At 42.2% G+C, this 19755-nt stretch overlaps 2 non-coding genes across 2 annotated transcripts; both read right to left on the reverse strand.

Annotated features, from left to right (window-relative positions):
* Positions 1-560: 560 nt before the first annotated feature.
* Positions 561-667, reverse strand: LOC120266144. The gene has a single exon (XR_005537987.1). It is a non-coding gene; the product is annotated as a small nucleolar RNA R71 (small nucleolar RNA).
* Positions 668-5903: 5236 nt separating this feature from the next.
* LOC120266223 lies at positions 5904-6010 on the reverse strand. The gene has a single exon (XR_005538065.1). It is a non-coding gene; the product is annotated as a small nucleolar RNA R71 (small nucleolar RNA).
* Between the last annotated feature and the right edge of the window lie 13745 nt (positions 6011-19755).

The following is a 19755-nucleotide window of genomic DNA, read 5'->3' on the forward strand; positions in this document are numbered from 1 at the left end:
TTCTCATTGTTTCTTTTCATTGATTTCAGCTACTAGTTATGGCCCAAGGGAATTCTTTGACATTGGTTGAAGAGGATCTTGAAATTGAGCAGAGATTTAATAGAAGGGGCAAAGAACCTGTGCAAGAACAAAATTTTCCAGCTGAAATAGAGGTTGAAGAATCTGAATATATGGCAGAACAAGAGGGGCAACAAAGAACACTTTCAGATTTTGTTAGGCCTACAATTCATGGGACGCAATCGAGCATTGTTAGGCCATCGGTAGAAGCCAAGAAATTTGAGTTAAAGAAGGGTTTCATTCAAATGGTTCAACAGTCAACAAAATTTAATGGGTTAGCTGATGAAGACCCAAACAATCGTATTGAGAATTTTCTTGAAGTGTGTGACATGTTGAAGGTCAATGGGGTTTTGGATGATGTAATTTGCTTGAGAGCTTTCCCATTCTCATTGAAGGGAAGAGCTAAACAACGTCTCCATTCATTGCTAAGAGCTTCTATCACAACATGGAACGAAATGGTCAAAGCCTTCCTTACAAGTTATTTCCCTCTGGGAAAATCGGCAAAGCTATGTAAGGAGATATCTTCATTTTTTCTGATGGAGCTTAAATCCTTATTTGAGATTTGGGAGCGATTCAAGGACTTCTTGCGGACGTGCCCACAACATGGGTTTCCCGAATGGATGGTCATTCACACATTCTACAATGGGTTGAACTCAAGCACCTAACAACTTCTTGATGGAGCGTCGGGAGGAACATTGGGAAACAAGAAGCCTGAAGAGGTCCGACAATTAATTAAAGAAATGGGTTTGAATAGCTACCAATGGAATGCAAGAGAAAAGAAGAAAGTGGCCGGACACCATGAGATTGATGCGGTTAACTCCTTGGCAGCCCAAGTAGAGGCATTGAGCAAGAAATTGGATACTTTGACTTCGTCAAGAGTAGCCGCAATCACAAGTTGTGATGGTTATGGGGGTTCGCACATGCCATCCGATTGTCCTATCTCAATTGCTACTTCAACCCCAACTGAACAAGTAGATTTTGTGGGTAATTCGGGAAGAGGAGAATGTACTCCTTATAGAAACACCTACAACCAAGGTTGGAGGAACCACCCAAATCTCTCATGGGGCAATCAAGGGTAGCAAAAGGCCGCTGTCCCACAAGGATTTCTGCAAACATCTTCAATTCCGGAGAGAGTTTTAGAGTTAGAAAGGGTTTTTGTCAATGTTTATTCAATCAACTGACACAAGGTTCCAAAACATAGAGGTAACACTCCATAATCACACCACTTCCTTGCACAATTTGGAGAATCAAGTTGGACAGATAGCGGAGTCATTGGTGAAAAGCCTTCTAGGAAGCTTGCCAAGTAACACCGAGACTAACACAAAGAGAGCAAGTGAAGGTGATCACTTTGAGGAGTGGTCAAGAGCTCCAAGAAAACTCACTACTGAGAAAAATTCTGAAATTCTTCAAGCTAAAATCCCCATTGCAGAGACTACTAAAATTCCTCAAGAAAGGCTGAAAGATAAGGTTCAAGACAAGGAGAAAGGGCCAGCTATGTTACCCCCTTCATATACTCCAAGAATTCCTTATCCAGTACTGTTGAGGAAAGACCAAACTGATGAGAAAAATAGGAAATTCTTGCAACTATTCAAGGAGTTACACATCAACATTCCATTTGTAGAGGCGTTATCCCAAATACCTCATTATGCAAAATTCTTAAAGGACCTCTTGACTAACAAGAGGAAGATGGAAGAGAGTGTGGCTGTGGTCTTTGAAGGTAGTTATTTACCAATGCTTCAGAAAAATTTGCCAAACAAAATGAAAGATCCGAGAAGTTTCCTCATACCATGTGTAATCAGAGGTTTGTGGGAAGAAAAAGCCTTGGCCAATTTGGGGGCGAGTATTAATGTCATGCCATACACATTGTTTTAGAAATTGGGGTTGGGAGTGCCAAGACTAACCAGCATGACATTACAGCTGGCCGATCGCTCTGTTCGTCATCCTAGAGATATAATTGATGATGTTTTAGTAAAGGTTGACAAGTATATTTTTCCTACAGATTTTGTGGTGCTAGATATTGATGAAGACTTAGAGGTTCCATTAATTCTAGGAAGACCTTTTTTACAAATCCCTAAGGCGCTCATTGACATGGATGGAGGCAAGATGACATTGCGCATTGGAGAATAAAAGATCACATACCGCCTCGCCGAAGCAATGAAGCATTCTCTTACCTTTGATGACTCTTATTATTTTTAGATGTCAGTGATGAGATTGTTAATGAGTACTTGCAGGAATTTTTACATCCGGATCCATATGAGGAGTGGCCGGACATGGAGGAGGAGAAAATGAACAATGATGTAGACCAAGTCCTCAATGAGCAACCCCATGGAGGATTTTTCAAACAGATTTTTTGCTGAGTCAAGAGGTTGAGACGTCGCCACCGAAAGCACTCTAGCATGCTAGGACACAAGCATACAAAGGAAGATCATGACATTCCATCATTCGGTAACAAGTTTAAATATTTCTCTTTGAGTATGCAAAATTTCTGTCCATCATGTGTCTAGGTTGCTAAGAAGGAGATTCTTCATCTTTATGAGCCACCATGGGGTAAGGACATGAGTGACATTTAACAAGTGCTTATTGGTAGGCAACCCAAGCTTTTAGTTAGTTTTTAAACTTAGAATTTAAATTCTGTAGTAATAATTTCATGAGTGTGTGTCTTGATTAATTTTTTGTTGACCGTTGGTGTTTTCAATGATTTTTCAGTGATTCAAGTTGATTTTCATGTGTATGACATGGTTTAGGGTGAATTTAATGTTTAAAGTTGAATATTTGGTGTTAATTTGGAGTTTTAGGCCTTGTGTGGGCTGTCTGCAAAAATTTTACAGTCCACTCAACCGTGTGGAATTTCTACGGGGCGTGTATAGTATTTATGCGGGGTGTGGAATATCCACACCCACATGTGCCTATATGAAGGTTAAGAGACACTATTCATTGTCATCTTCCCTAACACACACTTTCATCTACAACCTCTTCACCTCTATGAAACTCACTTCTTACACTTCAAAACCAATTTTCTTCAATTCCTTTAAGGTATAGACATGATTTGCTGGAGTTTTCACTGAGTTTCTTCTCCGATTTGTTCCAATAAGCCCTCACGTCTCTCTATCCCTTCCATGTATTCATTATCATTTTCGTGGAGTTTTCATGGTGTTTATGTGCAAATCTTCTTAGGAAATCATGCTAGATACCTCTTAGATGTGTATAAATGGGTTTAGAAGGTGTACGGGCATGACCTTGGCCAAGGTCGGGCACCCACGTAGGGACGTCGCCCCCTTGGCTGCGTGCCCGGCCAAGCCACGTGCCCATCAGCTGGGCACGTGGCAGGCCACACCCCAGGCCAGCCACACATGCGCGTGGTTAGCGTGCACTTGCTGATAAGTGCTTGTGTGTTAAGAATGCGAAGTATTCTTTCCTTATGATGAGCATTACTTTTATCATATTTAAGTGCTAATACATGTGTATTTGTGTTCTTTTGCATATGTAGGGTTGTGAAGCTAAGTATTGAGAAAAAAAGAAAAAAGTAGATCGTGAACGCACTATTTGGTAGAATCTTGGAAGGAACCAAGACGATTACACAAGTGGGGTCTTAAGATGCGTGAATATGTGCCAATCTCGATGTATTCATGCCATTACAATGAGTCAGAGGGGCATGAAGGTAGTCACATTTGCGTATCCTGACTTGTGCATCGATAGCAAGATCGTCACCAATACGCTTTTTTGATTGAAGAAGAGTTGCGATCTACGGCATAAACGTGTGCCCGTTTATATTGCCTCGATGAAAAGTGTGGAATTGGGAGCATTTTGTTGAAGTACTGTAGTAGTTCCTATTCACAGCCAGCCAGAAAATAGATTTCTAGAGAATCCACACGGGCATGTGGAAATTCCCCACGCTCGTGTGGAAAATCCACATACCCGTGGAAAAAATCTACAGGGGCTTATGGATTCCCGATTCCAGCCTTATTTAAGCCGCGATTCAGCCGAATTTTTGCAATCTTTTTTCCCTCTTCTCTTCCACTTTTCTCCATCATTTGGAAAGCCGTTGGCTAGGGTTTGGAAAGGATTTTGGCAAGTCATGGAGTCATTCGAAGGATTTGACACTCCGATTCATTTGGAAGAAGGTTATTGGGAGAGCTTTTGTCAGCATAGATCCGGCGAGGTGTGCCCTAGGCCGGACAAGGGAATATTTGGAGAATACTAGGCTACTCCACAAGACCATCGATATGAACACCGAGGGGGTTTTTCTATGGATTACTTGTTTTTACATTCGATTTCATTGTTGATTGTAACTAGCTCCATGGAGAGCTAAACCCCCTAGTGGGTACTTGGATTTGTGAATCGTAGGATGTATTTGTTTCATTAATCTTCTATATTGTTTCCCTTAATTGATGTTTTTTAATTGAGTTCCAATCTTAAATGCTTGTTGAAAGGTAGTCATTGTAAGATTGGAGATAGTCGAGAGGTAGTGACACACCATGAGGGTTAGACATTGTAATCCTTGTGAGTAAGTGACACATCATGAAGGTTAGACATTGTAAGATTGGAGATAATCGAGAAGTAGTGGAGTGTCCCCTTTCTCCTAGGATGTGATTTATCCTACCTCCATGTTCCAAGAGTTCTTTGCGGTCATAGTAGAGTGAATGGGCTAAGGGATGACCTTCCGCTAGGGCTTAGTTGAAGTGACTCTAGCACCCAGGGCTTAATTGTGACTAGGGGTCTTTCACCTGGACCAAAGGGTTAGATCTATATATAGGAATAAGGTTTATCACGTGGAATCCCTAGAGCTTCTTGCAACTCTACATAGTGTCAGGTGTTAAGATTGATCGATTTCTCCGCCGGGACATAGTGTAGAGTTAGTCATGGTTGACCTTAAATTTGGGACCGTGTATTTAAGGATTTCCATGACTCATTAAGCATCAATTAGGAAACTTAATAGTTGGTTTGCACTTGAAGCAATTGTCCTAGGCGGACCAATATCCAAGTACCCCATCTCTATCGATTGCCTAACCTCTCATTTTAGTTGCACCTTGCTTTATTTCTTAGTTTCATTTATTATTGCTTCCATTACATTTCATCAACACAATCATTATTCTTTATTTGCTTAGTTAAATAGCAATCTTCGTATTTTTACTCCCTACTCTCTGTGGATACAATACCCACTCATCTGGGATTTATTACTTCAACAAACCCATGCACTTGCGGGTAACACACAAGGGGCGTTGTCATGTTTTTGGCGCCGTTGTCGGGGAGTAGGTGTTCAACGATACTTTGCACTTTGCTATTTTATCTATTCATCATTCACTCTATTTCATATTTTCGTATTCTTCCATCATTCTAATTTTTCTTTTCTTTTTGGTTGCAGCTCCAGGTTATGACCAGAGGGAACCCTTCACAACTTGTTGAAGGGGATCCTGAGCTTGAGCTTACACTTAGCAGAAGGTCAAGGGTCGGACAATATGGCAAAATAGAATGAGCAACAGATTACACTTTCTGACTATGCTAGACCTTTAGTTTTGTGCACACAATCGAGTATTGTGCGATCCCCAATCACATCTCAGAATTTTGAGCTAAAATAGGCACTCATTCAAATGATTCAATAGTTAGCGCAGTTCAATAGTTTGGCCGATAAGGACCCAAACAATCATATTGAGAACTTCTTGGAAGTTTCTGATATGTTAAAGATTAATGGAGTGTCGGATGATGCTATCATATTGAGGGCTTTCCTATTCTCTCTCAAAGGAAAAGCCAAGCAATGGCTTCATTCATTGCCAAAGGCTTCCATCAAGACTTGGAATGAAATGCTCGAAGCCTTTCTTGTGAGATACTTTCCCTTAGGGAAGTCAGTGAGGCTTTGTGTTGAGATATCCTCATTCGTACAGATGGAGCTCAAATTATTGTTTGAGACATGGAAACGTTTCAAGGACCTCTTGCAAAAGTGCCCGCAACACGGATTCCCTAATAAATGTGAGTACAATTACAAGATAGCTTCTAGATGGTACCGCAGGAGATACAATGGGAAACAAGACCCCTGATGAAGCCCGGTAATTGGTAGAGGAAATGGCCATGAACAGTTACCAGTGGAATGCCCGGGAAAGGAAGAAAGTAGCCAGACTCTATGAAATTGATACAGTCACTTCTTTGGGGGCCCAAGTGCAATCATTAAGCAAGAAGTTAGACCTTCTAAATTCTAATAGATTAGCGGCCGTCACTACTTGCATAGGTTATGGGGGAGGACATGCTCCAACCAATTGCCTTATTTCTATTGGAGATGCATCTTCAGTTGAGCAAGTTGATTTGGTAGGTAATGCCATGAGGAACCAAGGTAATCCGTATAACAACACCTACAATCCGGGTTGGAAGAACAACCCCAACTTTTTGTGGAGTAACCACCAAGGGCAGTAGAAAGCTATATCACCACCGAGTTTCCAACAACAACAACAAGCCCCAAACATGGAGAATATTGTTTCAAGTTTGGAGACCCAGATGAATGACTTAGTGAAAACTTTGACCAGATTTGTTCAAACACCGGACAATCGGTTTCAGTTGGTCAAAGCTACACTTCGTAACCGCACCGATTCAATACACAATTTAGAGAACCAAGTGAGGCAAATTACGAAGTCTCTATCGGAGAGACCTCAAGGGAGTCTACTTAGCAACACTGAAACTAATCCATGGAAACATGTGAAGGCGATCACTTTGAGAAGTGGTCATGAAGTTAATGGTAAATCTCCTAGTGAGAAAACCAATGTTGATGCACCCGAGGTCGTGGAAGTTAAGGAAAGAGCAAACAAGGAGAAGGAGGTGGCACCCCCATCCTACAAGCCTAGAATTCCTTATCCTTCAAGATTGAAGAATGACCAAAATGATGAGCAATATAAGAATTTCTTGAGTCTATTTAAGCAATTGCACATCAACATTCCTTTTGTGGAGGTGTTGTCTCAAATGCCTCGGTATGCTAAGTTCTTGAAAGATCTACTGACCAATAAGAGGAAGTTGGAGGAAAGTACATCGGTGATCCTAGATGCCTCTTGTTCCACGGTATTGCAAACAAATTTGCCGAACAAGGAGAAAGACCTCGGAAGCTTCATCATTCTGTACAACATTGGTAATATGGGTTAAGAAATGGTATTGCCCAATTCTGGGACTAGCATAAACGTCATGCCATATACTTTCTTCAAGAAGCTAGGCTTGGGAGAGCCTAGGCCCACTTTGATGACATTACAATTGGTGGACCGAACGGTGAGACATTCGAGGGGCATCATTGAAGACGTGCTTGTCAAGGTCGACAAGTATATATTTCCTATAGACTTCGTGGTCTTGGACATCGACAAGGATGTAAATGTTTATTTGTTACTTGGGAGGCCATTCTTGTGCACTTCCAAGGCACTAATCGACATGGATGGCGAGGAGTTGACATTGAGGGTTGGAGATGATAAGCTCACATGCCGCCTCGCCGAAGCCATGCAACATTCTCTTGACTTTGATGATGATCTATATTTTCTCGACACTACTGATGAGATAATTGATGAATATGTGCAGGAAATGTTGAATCTGGACCCGTATGAAGTGCTACTAGACGAAGAGGTAGATAATGAAGAAGTAATGAAGCTTGGTCTAGAGGAGAAAGTGCCATCTACACCAGGAATCATGAATAAGGTGCTTCGGAAGATGAAGCGAGGAAGGAGATGCCATAGGAAACGCTCCAAGGCTGTTGGGGATGTGCAAGATCAGAACAAGATGGACGAGCCCTTGTTAAGTGGTACCAAGCTCGACAACTCTCCCTCTACCTTCAAAAGACAGTGTTCATCGTGCTTCCAAGCCATGGGTAAGAGGAAAACCTTCATCTATGAACCCCCGTGGGGTAAGATAAGTTACGTCAAGCTAAGTGATGTTAAACAAGTGTGACACGTCCGAATATGCGTGCGTAAACCGCAAGTGCACGGGTGTCGAAGTAATAATTACTCGGTGAGTCGGGTAGTCGAATCCACAGGGAACGGAAGTACTAGTAATAACCACTTCTCAATTATCTAGTCGGAATCAATGAATATAATGAAGTGAACTAATTGCAAAGCAAAAGCAAACAAGTATGCAAGAAATAAAGTAGAAGAGTCTCAATCACTAAGGATGAGGTATTCGGGCAATGATCCCCTAAAGATCTTCTTTAAAGCTCAAGATTCACTAAATGCTCTAGAATCGAGTCTAATGAGTCGAGGTAGTCCAACGATAACCAATCCTTGTCTCCAAGCAAAAGGCACTAGTCCCCTACAAGGTCCCGGTGGAGAAATCGACCAATCTCAACACTTCACACCCCATATGACCGTAATATGCTCTAAGGAAAACCCTAAGAGTGAAACCGATTCCTAAATGTAGATCCAACCCTAATTCCCGGCGAAGGATCCTAACCCCCTACAAGGTCCCGGCGGAGAAATCGAGCAATCTCACGCCTCACACCAAATATAGTTGCAAAGAGAATATGGAATACGGAGATAGGAAACACTCAATCGAAAGGGAAAGGGACACTCCTCCATCTCAAGGCTCACCCTCTCAACCCTCTTTTAATCTTGGAAATCTAACTCTAATGGAGACCTCTCACATTAAAGTATTAAATCATGCAATGTAAATCAACCACAAGGATTAACAACACTAGAAAAGCAATTAAATCACAAGATTAAAACTCAAGACAACTCGGATTAACTAGAAACATTAAGAGAATCAATCCAAAAAAATATAAATCTTAGGGTTCACATGCCCAAATACCCACTAGGGTTTAGCCCTCCATGGGCCTAGTTACAAAAACAATAATGAATACAATGAAAAGCAATAAAACCCATAGAGAAACCCCTCGAATTGCATGGATTGGCCTTGATTGGTAGTTCTAAGTCTTGAAGGATTCCTCTCCGAAGCTAGGTTGCCAATGGCTCCCCAAAAATGCTATGACATCGAAGGAATCTATCAAAGTTGGTGAAGAACTCCCTATCAATCGGGCGAAGACCTTCTCCTCAAACCCCTAGCCGCTCTCTCTCAATGTCTCTGCTCAAAGCTCCACAAAAGTCCCTTTAGAATCGGCCAAAAGGTGTATTTATAGCCTCACAACGCGTCATCACATGCCCCCACGCGCGCGTGGCTGCGAGAAACTTTCCAGCGGTCGCGCGGAATTTCCGCGCGGGCGCGTGAACAGTAATTCTGCTACAGTGATTCTGCTGCACGACGATAAACATTCTCCTCTTAAGGCCACACGATCGGGCACACGATCATATGGTAGGCTATACGGCTTTTCCTTCATCAATGCGTCTTGAAAGGTCTTGAAATCTTTACAAAGAGGAGGAATATGGAGACATGGCTGCCTTTGTGCCCTTCCATTAATAACTTGGCTTGCAAAAACTATGGAAGTTGGCACACATCTCCTCATACACGAACTCCTCTTGTGTCTTCCAACTTGATTTGTACAAGAACTCCCAATATTATGCCATGATAGCCTATCTTCGCTCCCTTTTCAAATCCCAATGCCTTCACAACCTATATGCATAAAAGAACACCCAATACACGAAATGAGACATAAACCGTATAAAATATGATGCTCAATGTATGTAAAACATGCATAAAAACATGTTCACTCAAGCACTTATCAAAGTGCTTCTTGGGAGGCAACCCAAGCCTTTTCTGTTTTAGTTAGTGTTTGCATGAATAAAGCATGAGTGTTTTGTGTCTTGATCTTTAGATCCTTTTGTTGTGACTTTCTTGTGAATTAATTGGTGTCATAATGTGCTTTATTGTTGTGGGGAAGAATTTTGGTCGTTTGAGCATATTTTCTGTCTTTTCTCTGGTTAAAGTTGCCTTGTAAGGCAGGCTCTATGTGTATAGTTATGCTCACAAATTTTCTACAGAACCTGTAAAGTTTTTTAAGTGTCCAGAGAAAACACACGCCCGTGTGGAATTTCCACACGGGCGTGCATTTTGGTTCAGCGCTCATCCAGAGACGGCACAGGGGCATGGACTGGCCCCTGTGAACGACCTTGAGACCGTCCACGCCTGTGTGGAATTTACACACGGGCGTGTATTTCCTTACAGTGACTTAGAAATTTTTCTCGAGAAGACACATAAGCGTGGACTTGCCCCTTTGGATGACTTCATCACAAATGCACGGGTATGGGTAATTTCCGCACGCCCATATGGATCTCTGCAGGAAGGTTCTCCTCCATCCCTAGATGACACAGGGGCATGCATCTGAACCCTGTTAACTGCCCAGTAAGGATACACGCCCGTGTGGAATTTCCGAACGGACGTGTGAAACACTTAGAGAAATTTTCACGGTTGGACAGAGAAGCCACAGGGGCGTGCGTTTGCCCCTGTGGGTTGGGCGCATGGGCGTGGGTAATTTCCATAAGGCCGTGTGTTTGTGTTTAGAGTATCAAAGTGTTATCCCAAGAGCACACAGGGGTGTGCGTCTATCCCAGTGGGTCTCTCCTGTGGAGTCACACGGGCGTAAATAATTTCCACACGCCCGTGTGAATGTACAGAAACGCAAAAGCCGCGGGATTTCTTTAAAAGCCCTTTGAGTGTATTCATTCTTACACTCCCAATCACTCAGAGAATATTCTCCACTACTCTCTCGATCTCGCACCGTTGATCTAGAGGTGTTTCACTTGAATTTTCGGCCATATTCGAAGGCTTTCATCTTCAACTGTTGGTAAACCGTCAATTCCTCTTTTGTTCGCTATGAATTGATTTTAATCCATTAAAATGATGAATGTTACTTCATTTGTATGTTTATAGGGTTTATGCATGCTTAGAACAAAGTAAGAAAGAGTACAAAGGGGTATGTTTGGTTTAGTGAGGCATGGCCGTGCGGTTTTCACACCCCGTGGATCCACAAGGGCGTGTGGAAATCCCACAAGACCGTGTGGAATTCGACATAATTAATTTTTGAATTCTTTAGATCAATTTTATGTTTTAATTTTGCAGATATGGCCCTCCGATCGAAGATGCATGATAGCAAGCATCCCCAAGTGTCATCGCTTGAGGCCGAACGCATGGATTTCATAATTCTCAAGCACCAAGCTCGCTTTGAGAGGTTTTCGAAGTTACGATTTGGACAGTCGCGTTTTCCCGACCTAGACACTTTGAGAGAGTTCTAGACGACAGGTGATATGGTTTAGGAGATGGAGGATATGCTTGCGCTTGGCAATTAGGACGATTTATTATTGATGAAAAAGCCTGCCATCCGTACATTGATGCTCGATGTTTTACCATCATTTGATTATGATCGCTTGTATTCCAATTTTGACAGTGTAGGTGCTATACGGTTTTGAGCCCTCGGACAGTACCATAGCTTGAGCATGACTCAATTTTTGATCTGGATGGAGCTATATGATGCATCCTAGACAGACAAATTAGTATGAGTAATTTTCCACAAGTTATACTAGGAGTTTGACACCGCAGTGCGCATACAATGCGTTGTGTGGACAGGGGCAGTATGAGCCCAGGGTTTATAATGCCACCTACCTCTCCCGGCAGAGCCACAAATACCTTCACACCATTCTGAGTAGGTCAATGAATGGGTGTGGAGATAGTACTGGTGTGCTCACCAGACAGGAGCTTTTATACCTATACTCTATGGTACAAAGCACATCGCTACACTTGGGAGACATCTTGGTAGAGTATATACGACATCAGGCGCATTATGCCAGGATCGGTGCTCTTTTCTCTGGTCCCTATATCACGAGGTTAGTCATCGGTATGGGCTTACTTGATACGATCTGAGGGGTCGAGAGGCAACTGTACCTGCTCCCCTGGGCATAGAGACTATGAGATTGATGGGGATGGTTCGCAGGTGTTAGTTAGGAGGGTATGCATTGATTACAAGTACACCAGAGATAGTGGGGGCAGAGATAACAAAGTGCAGGTTCCTCATGGCACTCCCGAGCCACAGCCAAAGTACACAGAGACCTAGGTGACACTTGCAGCACAGGATCCGCCCCAAGTGTGCATGTCTTCTCCCTCTTGAGCCTATGATCATTTTGAGACGCTCGAGAGTGTTGTAGGTGTACTCCGGACGGAGATTGCTGAGGTCCGTGCAAGACAAGTCATGCAGCATACTGAGTTTATGCTACATTTTGACATTTTACAGCAGTTGCTAGAGTGAGACGAGAGATCACCATTTGTGTTGTGACCTCGGACTCCTCTGGCTCCTCCAGCACCATGATCACTAGTTCATGCACCGATCGATCCACCTAGTCCACCACCGCAGCAGCGCCAGTAGAGCGACAGAGGATGACACCGACGCTTGATGCGTCTTTACTTTACTTTGAGTTTATATTTTTTTTTATTTCTGCATTTTATTTTGTACATGCACTACTCATATAGGATTTTCCTTCTGAGTATGTCTTTTATTTTTATTTTGTTGTCTCGAATTGTATTCATTGCTCTATTTTTTATATACTGGAGTTTATTTTGTGTTTATTGAGCTTTACTAAACCCCTTTATGCATGCGTGCAGATGGTCTTATCAGTATGGGAATTGAGAACTAGTTATAGACATGGCCAATGTGGGCCGTGTGTGCTTCACAACCTGTTGGAGCTTTACTCCCCAGGATTTAGCTCCATCAAATGCAACATTAGGAGTCAGGGGAGTATTGTTTCAATTGCCCACTCCCACATATTTGTTTGATTTCTATACTTTCTATTGTGCTTACATGTGTACATTGAGTGCAATGTACATCTTAAGTATGTGGGGGGAGAGTTCACTTTGCACATGTCTTTTATACAAGTTTTGATTGACATACATGCTCACGTAGCCAATCGTGGTTTACCTTAGTTGCAGTAATTGTATTCTTGAGTTTAGGTGAATTTTTAGCATTGAATGTTCTCATGCTCTAGTTCTTACTTGAATTTTTTGGAATTTTTGCCTGAATTACACTTGTTGCACTACTCGCTCATTAAACTCTTTTGGAAACTCCTGTTCGATGTTTACGGGACTAATTAGTTTTGTTTTCTTGTTCAATTTTGTGAAAAAAAATTGTATTTTCGTTTAGTTCTACATTAGGGCTGGAAAGAGCGACCACCTATGATGTATGTAGCTACTCTCAAAAGTCGGATACTAGCTATGTCCTAATGAGAGAAAGTGTTATCTCATAGGATGAGTAAAAGCTACCACCCTAATAGAAAGAGCTACCACCTCGAAAGTATGTAAGGCACCTTAGAGCCGCTTCGGAAAGGGCTACCTTAGGGGATGTGTGAAGCTACTACCATCTTTTTTGCATTGTTATACTTACAGTTTGTTGTCCTTTTTTATTCAAGTTTTTTCACTAGAGCATTGATTTTTCTTATTTAGTGATGAAATTTCCCTTACTCATAGAATGCTTTTCTTGCATGCTTTGGTGAACCTAAGGTTGAGCACTCCCAATCTTTCCTTTCTCTATGCTTCAATGTTTATTTCTTTGCTTGAGGACAAGCAAAAGCATAAGTGGGGGGGAGTTTGATAAGTGCTTGTGTGTTAAGAATGTGAAGTATTCTTTCCTTATGATGAGCATTACTTTTATCAAGTTTAAGTGCTAATACATAATTATACCCATATTAGCCTTAAAACCCGAGAAAAGTAATGCTCAACACAAGGAAAGAACACTTTGTATTATTATCGCACAAGCACTTATCAAAATCCCTCACACTTAAGCTTTTGCTTGTCCTCAAGCAAAGATTAAAACATTATATGCATAGATGAAGGAAACATTGGAAGTGCTTGGCCTTAGGTTCACCAAAACATACAAAGAGAGCATTCTACAAGTAAGGAAAATTTCAACACTAAATACGAAAAATCAATGCTCTAGTTAAAAAATTGAATCAAAAAGGACAACAAACCTGAAATCGTTTAAGTGCATGAGCTCACTCAAAACTACCCACATTATACTCCTCAAAGTTCTAAGCACAATGGACTTATTGATCTACATAAAGTAACGAAAACATTTCCAAAGTGGTAGTAGCTTCAGACATCCTCTAAGGTAGCCATTTCCAAAGCGGCCACTAAGGTGGCTTTCACACTTTCGAGGTGGTAGCTCTTAAGGTAGCCCTTTCCAAAGCGGCCGCTAAGGTGGCTTTCACACTTTCGAGGTGGTAGCTCTTTCTACCAGACAAGTAGCTTTTACCCATCATATGAGATAGCTCTTTCTCTCATTAGGGCATTACTAGTATCCGATTTATGAGAGTACTTTCATACTTCATAGGTGGTAGCTCTTTCCACCCAACAAGCACAAATAAGAAATAAAACTATTTTGATCCTTTTTTCTTGAATTAACAAAATAAATAACTATACTTAGTCCCTTTAACATCAAACTTGAGTTTCCAAAAGGGTTTCAAGAGTGAGAAGTAGAACAAGTGTTAAACGGGAAAACATTCAAAGAAATTCAAGAAAAAACTAGAGCATGAGGATATTCAATGTTAAAAATTCTCCTAAACTCACAAATACAATCATTGCACTAAGGTGAACCACCATTGGCTATGTGAGCATGTACATCAATCAAAACTAATATAAAAGTTGTGTGCACTATGAAACTCCCCCCCACACTTAAGTTGTACATTGCCCCCAATGTACTCATGTAAGCTCACTCATAATGTATATCAATTAAATTCAAATGTGGCATAAGCAATCAAAACAATACTCCCCTGACTCCTAGTGTTGCATTTGATGGAGCTAAGTCCTTGGTAGTGTTGTTCCAACGGATTGTGAAGCTCACACGGCCAAGTGCCGAAACACCTTCGCCGTGCCCATAACAAAGTTCTCAATTCCCATGATGACAAGACCATCTGCACACATACACGAGGGGGTTCAGTGAAGCTCAATAAAAATAAAACAACTCGAGTATATAAAAGATGAAGTAATGAATACAACTCGAGACAGCAAACTAAAAGATAAAGTCCGAAGAGGACTCCTTTCTGAGAATACAAGTCCAAAATATAAGTGCAAAAGTAAAAATAATGAAAAAAACAAATCAAGTGTCCGTGTCGTGCTCTGGCTCCTCTGCCACTGCTAGTGCTGGTGATGAAGTGCATGGTGGGTCGACCGATGCTAGAATAGGGGATGGAGGTGCTGGACATGCTGGGGGAGTTCTCGGCCACAAGACAAATGATGAGGCGACGCCTCGCTCTAAAATCTGCTGCAACATGTCGAAACATGCCATGAAATCTGTATACTGTGTGGTCTGCATAGCCCGAATCTCAGGAATCTCTACTCGGGCCTCAGTGACCTCTGTCCATATCACCCCTACAGCACTCTCAAGCCTGTCAAAATGATCATGGGCTTGAGATGATGAAAACATGCGTACTAGGGGTGCATCCTCTACCATATGAGGTGCCTCGGTCTCCAACGGTGCTGGCTGAGGCTCGGGGGTAGGCTCGGAAGCCTCGGTATCATCACCTTCCTCCTCGGCTATCTCCGGAACTAGTAGCACCAGAGCATAAACTGCTGTCTGAAACCTGCGAACCATGCCCATCAATCTCATCATCTCCAGGCTCAGGGGCACAGGTATACTCATCATCTCGGCCCCGTGAGACCCATAGCCAGAGCTAATCTCGTAATGTATGGACCCAAGAAGATCGCTCCCAATCTGCTATACTGGCCCTGATGTCGAATATACTCAGTGACGATGTGCCCTAGATGGATCAGTATGCGCTGCATCATCGAATAAAAGTACAGAAGCTCCTGCCGGCTCAGAACGGTAGTGCTACCACCATGACCATCACCAACTTACTCATGATGGCATGTAAATATCTGTACGCAGGTCGGGAAAGGCACGTTGCCATGGACATCCCCAGCTCTTACTGGACATGACTACACAATGCTGTTTAAGCACTCTGTGGGGTCAAATCTCCAAGATAATCAGTCGGTAACTGAGAATACTCCTCAATATCTGTGAATACCTCCTCGTATAAGCCAAGATGGACTGAAAATTGCGTGATACTCAGACTATAGTGATCTCCAAGTGCTCTGAGCTGAACGATGTTGAGGCTATCAAATCTCGCGTAGGATCTATCGACTGGAAATGATGACAAGACCTCCAATGTAAGCTCACAGATGACTGGCTCTTTCATCGATAATAACTGCCTCCAACCATCCACCGAAATGAGATCCTCGACCTAATCTGCTAACTCATCTCCCTACTGCAAGTCTCTCAGTATACTCGTGTCCAAGAATTGAGTCTGTCCGAACCGAAGTCTTGAAAGAGGCTCAAACCGAGCCTGGTGCTCGGGGATAGTGAATCTCATACTCTCGGACTCAGGAGATGACTCTCGTGGTCACTTATCTGCTTTCTTCTTTAACCTGGGTACCATAATCGATAAAATTAAAAAAAAAACAAATCAAACAAGTCAATTAAGGAATGTTATAGAAATCCACGCGGTCGTGCCCACACGCCCATGTGGATCTGCGGGGCATGAACAATGCACAGCCGCACCTGAAAAATCCATAAATGCACCATTACATCATTGCTAACTTTATACTAAATGTATATAGTCATTCTAATTATAGAAATGAAGCATTATTAACTTATTTCATCGATGTAAGTCATGAATTTGTGAAGGAACTCAAAAATAGGGCTTACCGACGAGTTAAGATGAGAGAACTTAGAATCGGCTGGAAAACCAAACAAAATTCTTCCAAATCAGTGATACAAGGACGGCGAACAATATAAGAGTGCTCTCAGATGAGTGGAGGCTATGAGGGTAAAGAGAAATAATAATCCTTTTAAAAACAAACTTGCGCCTCTTGGCGTTCTGTACAACCGCACGGGCATGCGGAAACTACCCACGCTCGTACGCCTCCACTTGAAAGCTTCACAGGGGCAGGTGCATGTCCTTATACACTCTCTGGAAAACACTCACTACCTCTGAACGCAAATACATGGGCGTGTGGGAAATATCTAAACCCGTAAGCCTAACCCACAAGGGCTTCCGCACCCCCCGTGGCTTCTCTGTCCAGCCGAGAAGAATCGGTAAGTGTTTCACAAGCCCGTGTGGAAATTCTACACGGGCGTGGGCACTCACAAGCCTAACTCACAGGGGCAGCCGCATGCCCCTGTGTCCTCTCGGGATGGAGAGATCTTGTCTGCAGAGATCCGCACAGGCGTGTGGAAATTACCCATGCCCGTGCGTATTTCACAAGTTCACCCACAGGGTCCAGTCCACGCCCTTGTGTGCTCTCGGGATAGTTTGCCAAGTCTCTGCAGGAAATCATACACCCGTGCAAAAATTACCCACAGGCGTGGGAGAATCACAAGGTCGTTCATAGGGGTGAGTCCACGCCCCTGTGCCTTCTCTGGATGAGCTTGTAATACAAAACCACTGGCTTGTGGTAATTCCACAAGCCCGTGCATTTTCTCTGGATGCCTCAGAAAACTCTGCAGGCTCTGCAGAAAATTTCTGAACATGTTTACACACTCTAAGCCCGCCCTAATATGCAAACTATACCAATGAGAAACATGATAGATAGCTCAAATGACCAAAACTTTGTCAAATTTACATGAAAACACACGGTGAATTTACAAGTCTACGAGAAAATCACAGCAAAAGCATCTATAAATCAAGACACCAACACTCAACAATTTATTCAAGCTAACATTAAACTACTAAATTAAGAAAATAATAAACACTTGGGTTGCCTGCAAAGAAGCGCTTGTTTAACGTCACTTAGCTTGATGTACCTTGTCTTACCTCACAGGGGCTCGTAGATGAAGGTTGCCCTCTTACCCATGGCTTAGAAACATGATGAGCAAAGTCTCTTGAAGGTAGAGGGGGAATTATCAGACTTGGGACCACCTAGCAATGATTCATCCAATTTGTTCAGTTCGCGCACATCTCCAACGGCCTTGAAGCGATTTTTGGTGGCATCTTCTAGCCCTCTTCATCTTTCGGAGCACCTTCTTCATGATCCCCGGGGTAGATGGTACTTCTTTCGTCGAACTAAGCATCATGATTCCTTCATTGTCCACCTCTTGGTCAAACAAACCCTCATACGGGTCCGAATTAAACATTTTCTGCATATATTCATCAACAATCTCATCAGTAGTGTCTAGAAAATACAAAGTATCATCGAAATCAAGATAATGCTACATGGCTTCCGCAAGGTGGTATGTGAGCTTGTCATTTCCAACTCTCAATGTTAACTCTCCACTGTCCATGTCAATCAATGCTTTGGATGTTGATAAGTGTCTAAATGTAGGTGTTTTCATATAATTATCGTATTCACTTTGCATGTATTTTGTGAGGTTTGATGCCTGTTTTATGCTTAATCGTCTTCTATTTGCTTTGTAGGGCATAAGGAAGCCATGGAGAACAAGAAGATATCATTTGGGCAAAAAGAGAAGAAAACAGGAATTTCATACTACCCAGTATGGGTGCCGTATACACTGTAGTAGCGGATTGTTTTGGAGTGTCTGCCCAGATTTCCATACTACCCAGTATGGGGGCCGTATGCACCCCGTATGGATCGTGAATCTAGGGTTTTTGGGTGCCATACGACCCTCATACGACCCCCATATGACCCGTATGTCTAGGGGGGGGGAGGGGGGGTTTATCATGTATTTTGGATGATTACTTGATAATTCTTTGCTTGGGTAATTTTGAGATCTAATCCATTGTTTTCATGCTAAGTGCTACATTAAGGAGAAATCCGTAGCTCTTTTATGAGTGATGCATGTAGATGTGACTTGCTCGCATGTATTAGATCATAAATGGTTTAGAAGGGGATACTTGTATCATCACGCCGAGAAATTGGGTGTTTGGTAGCCCTCCATGTAGGTTTAATCCGAAGAAGAGTAGGTTTATTCCTAAGTGAGATTTCCTCGTACTAAATGCAATCATAGGAATGTAGATTTGGAAGAAATTCCTATCTATGTTTGTATGGGATTAGGGTTCAATCGCCGAGAAATTGGGGTTGTTCTAATCTTGGAATCTCATGGTCCATTTTACCCTTGCATCTTTAAATCATCATCCATGTTGCATGATAACCCCTCAAGGGGATCCACATCCATAGGCCTTTGCATTATTTTGTATTTCTTGCTTGCCCATTGCTTGTTCTCTCTAATTTGGTCATAATCTCATTTTAGTTTTAATTGCTTTAGTAGAGTAAAAATCCATCATTTGAGATCTTAGGCTAGATAATAGCTCGAGAAGGAGTAATAGGAGATCCTTAGCCCCGTGGAATACGATCCTCATGTTTTCACGCGAGGTATTACTTGGCGATCCCGTACACTTGCGGGGAAGCAATCAAGTTTTTGGCGCCGTTGCCGGGGATTTTTAAGGAATTCTAGGAAACTTTTAGATTATTACTCTAGCCATTTCATTCTTTACTCATTTTTTATCGTTATTTTTCTTTTCCTTCGATCTTAACTTTCGATCATTTCTCTTGGTTTTGCAAGGTACTGTGCATGACATGCTAAAATCCATCGACATTGATTACACCGGATAGTGAAATTGAAAGAACTTTGAATCGGAGATTGAGAGAAGTTGGTAAAGGTTCAGGTACACAAAACATTGAAATTGAGGATAGAGAGTCTTCAATCATGGCCGAAGAGCGTCGCACTCTATCCGAATATGAAAGACCCCAATTCACGGGTGATGAGTTTAGTGTTCAAGCACCATCCGTGGCATCCAACAATTTTAAAATTAAAGCTAGTACAATCGGCATGGTCCAGAACTCGATTCAATTCAATGG

This window comes from Dioscorea cayenensis, chromosome 7 (assembly GCF_009730915.1).
Source record: "Dioscorea cayenensis subsp. rotundata cultivar TDr96_F1 chromosome 7, TDr96_F1_v2_PseudoChromosome.rev07_lg8_w22 25.fasta, whole genome shotgun sequence".
In the NCBI taxonomy this organism is placed as follows: domain Eukaryota; kingdom Viridiplantae; phylum Streptophyta; class Magnoliopsida; order Dioscoreales; family Dioscoreaceae; genus Dioscorea; species Dioscorea cayenensis.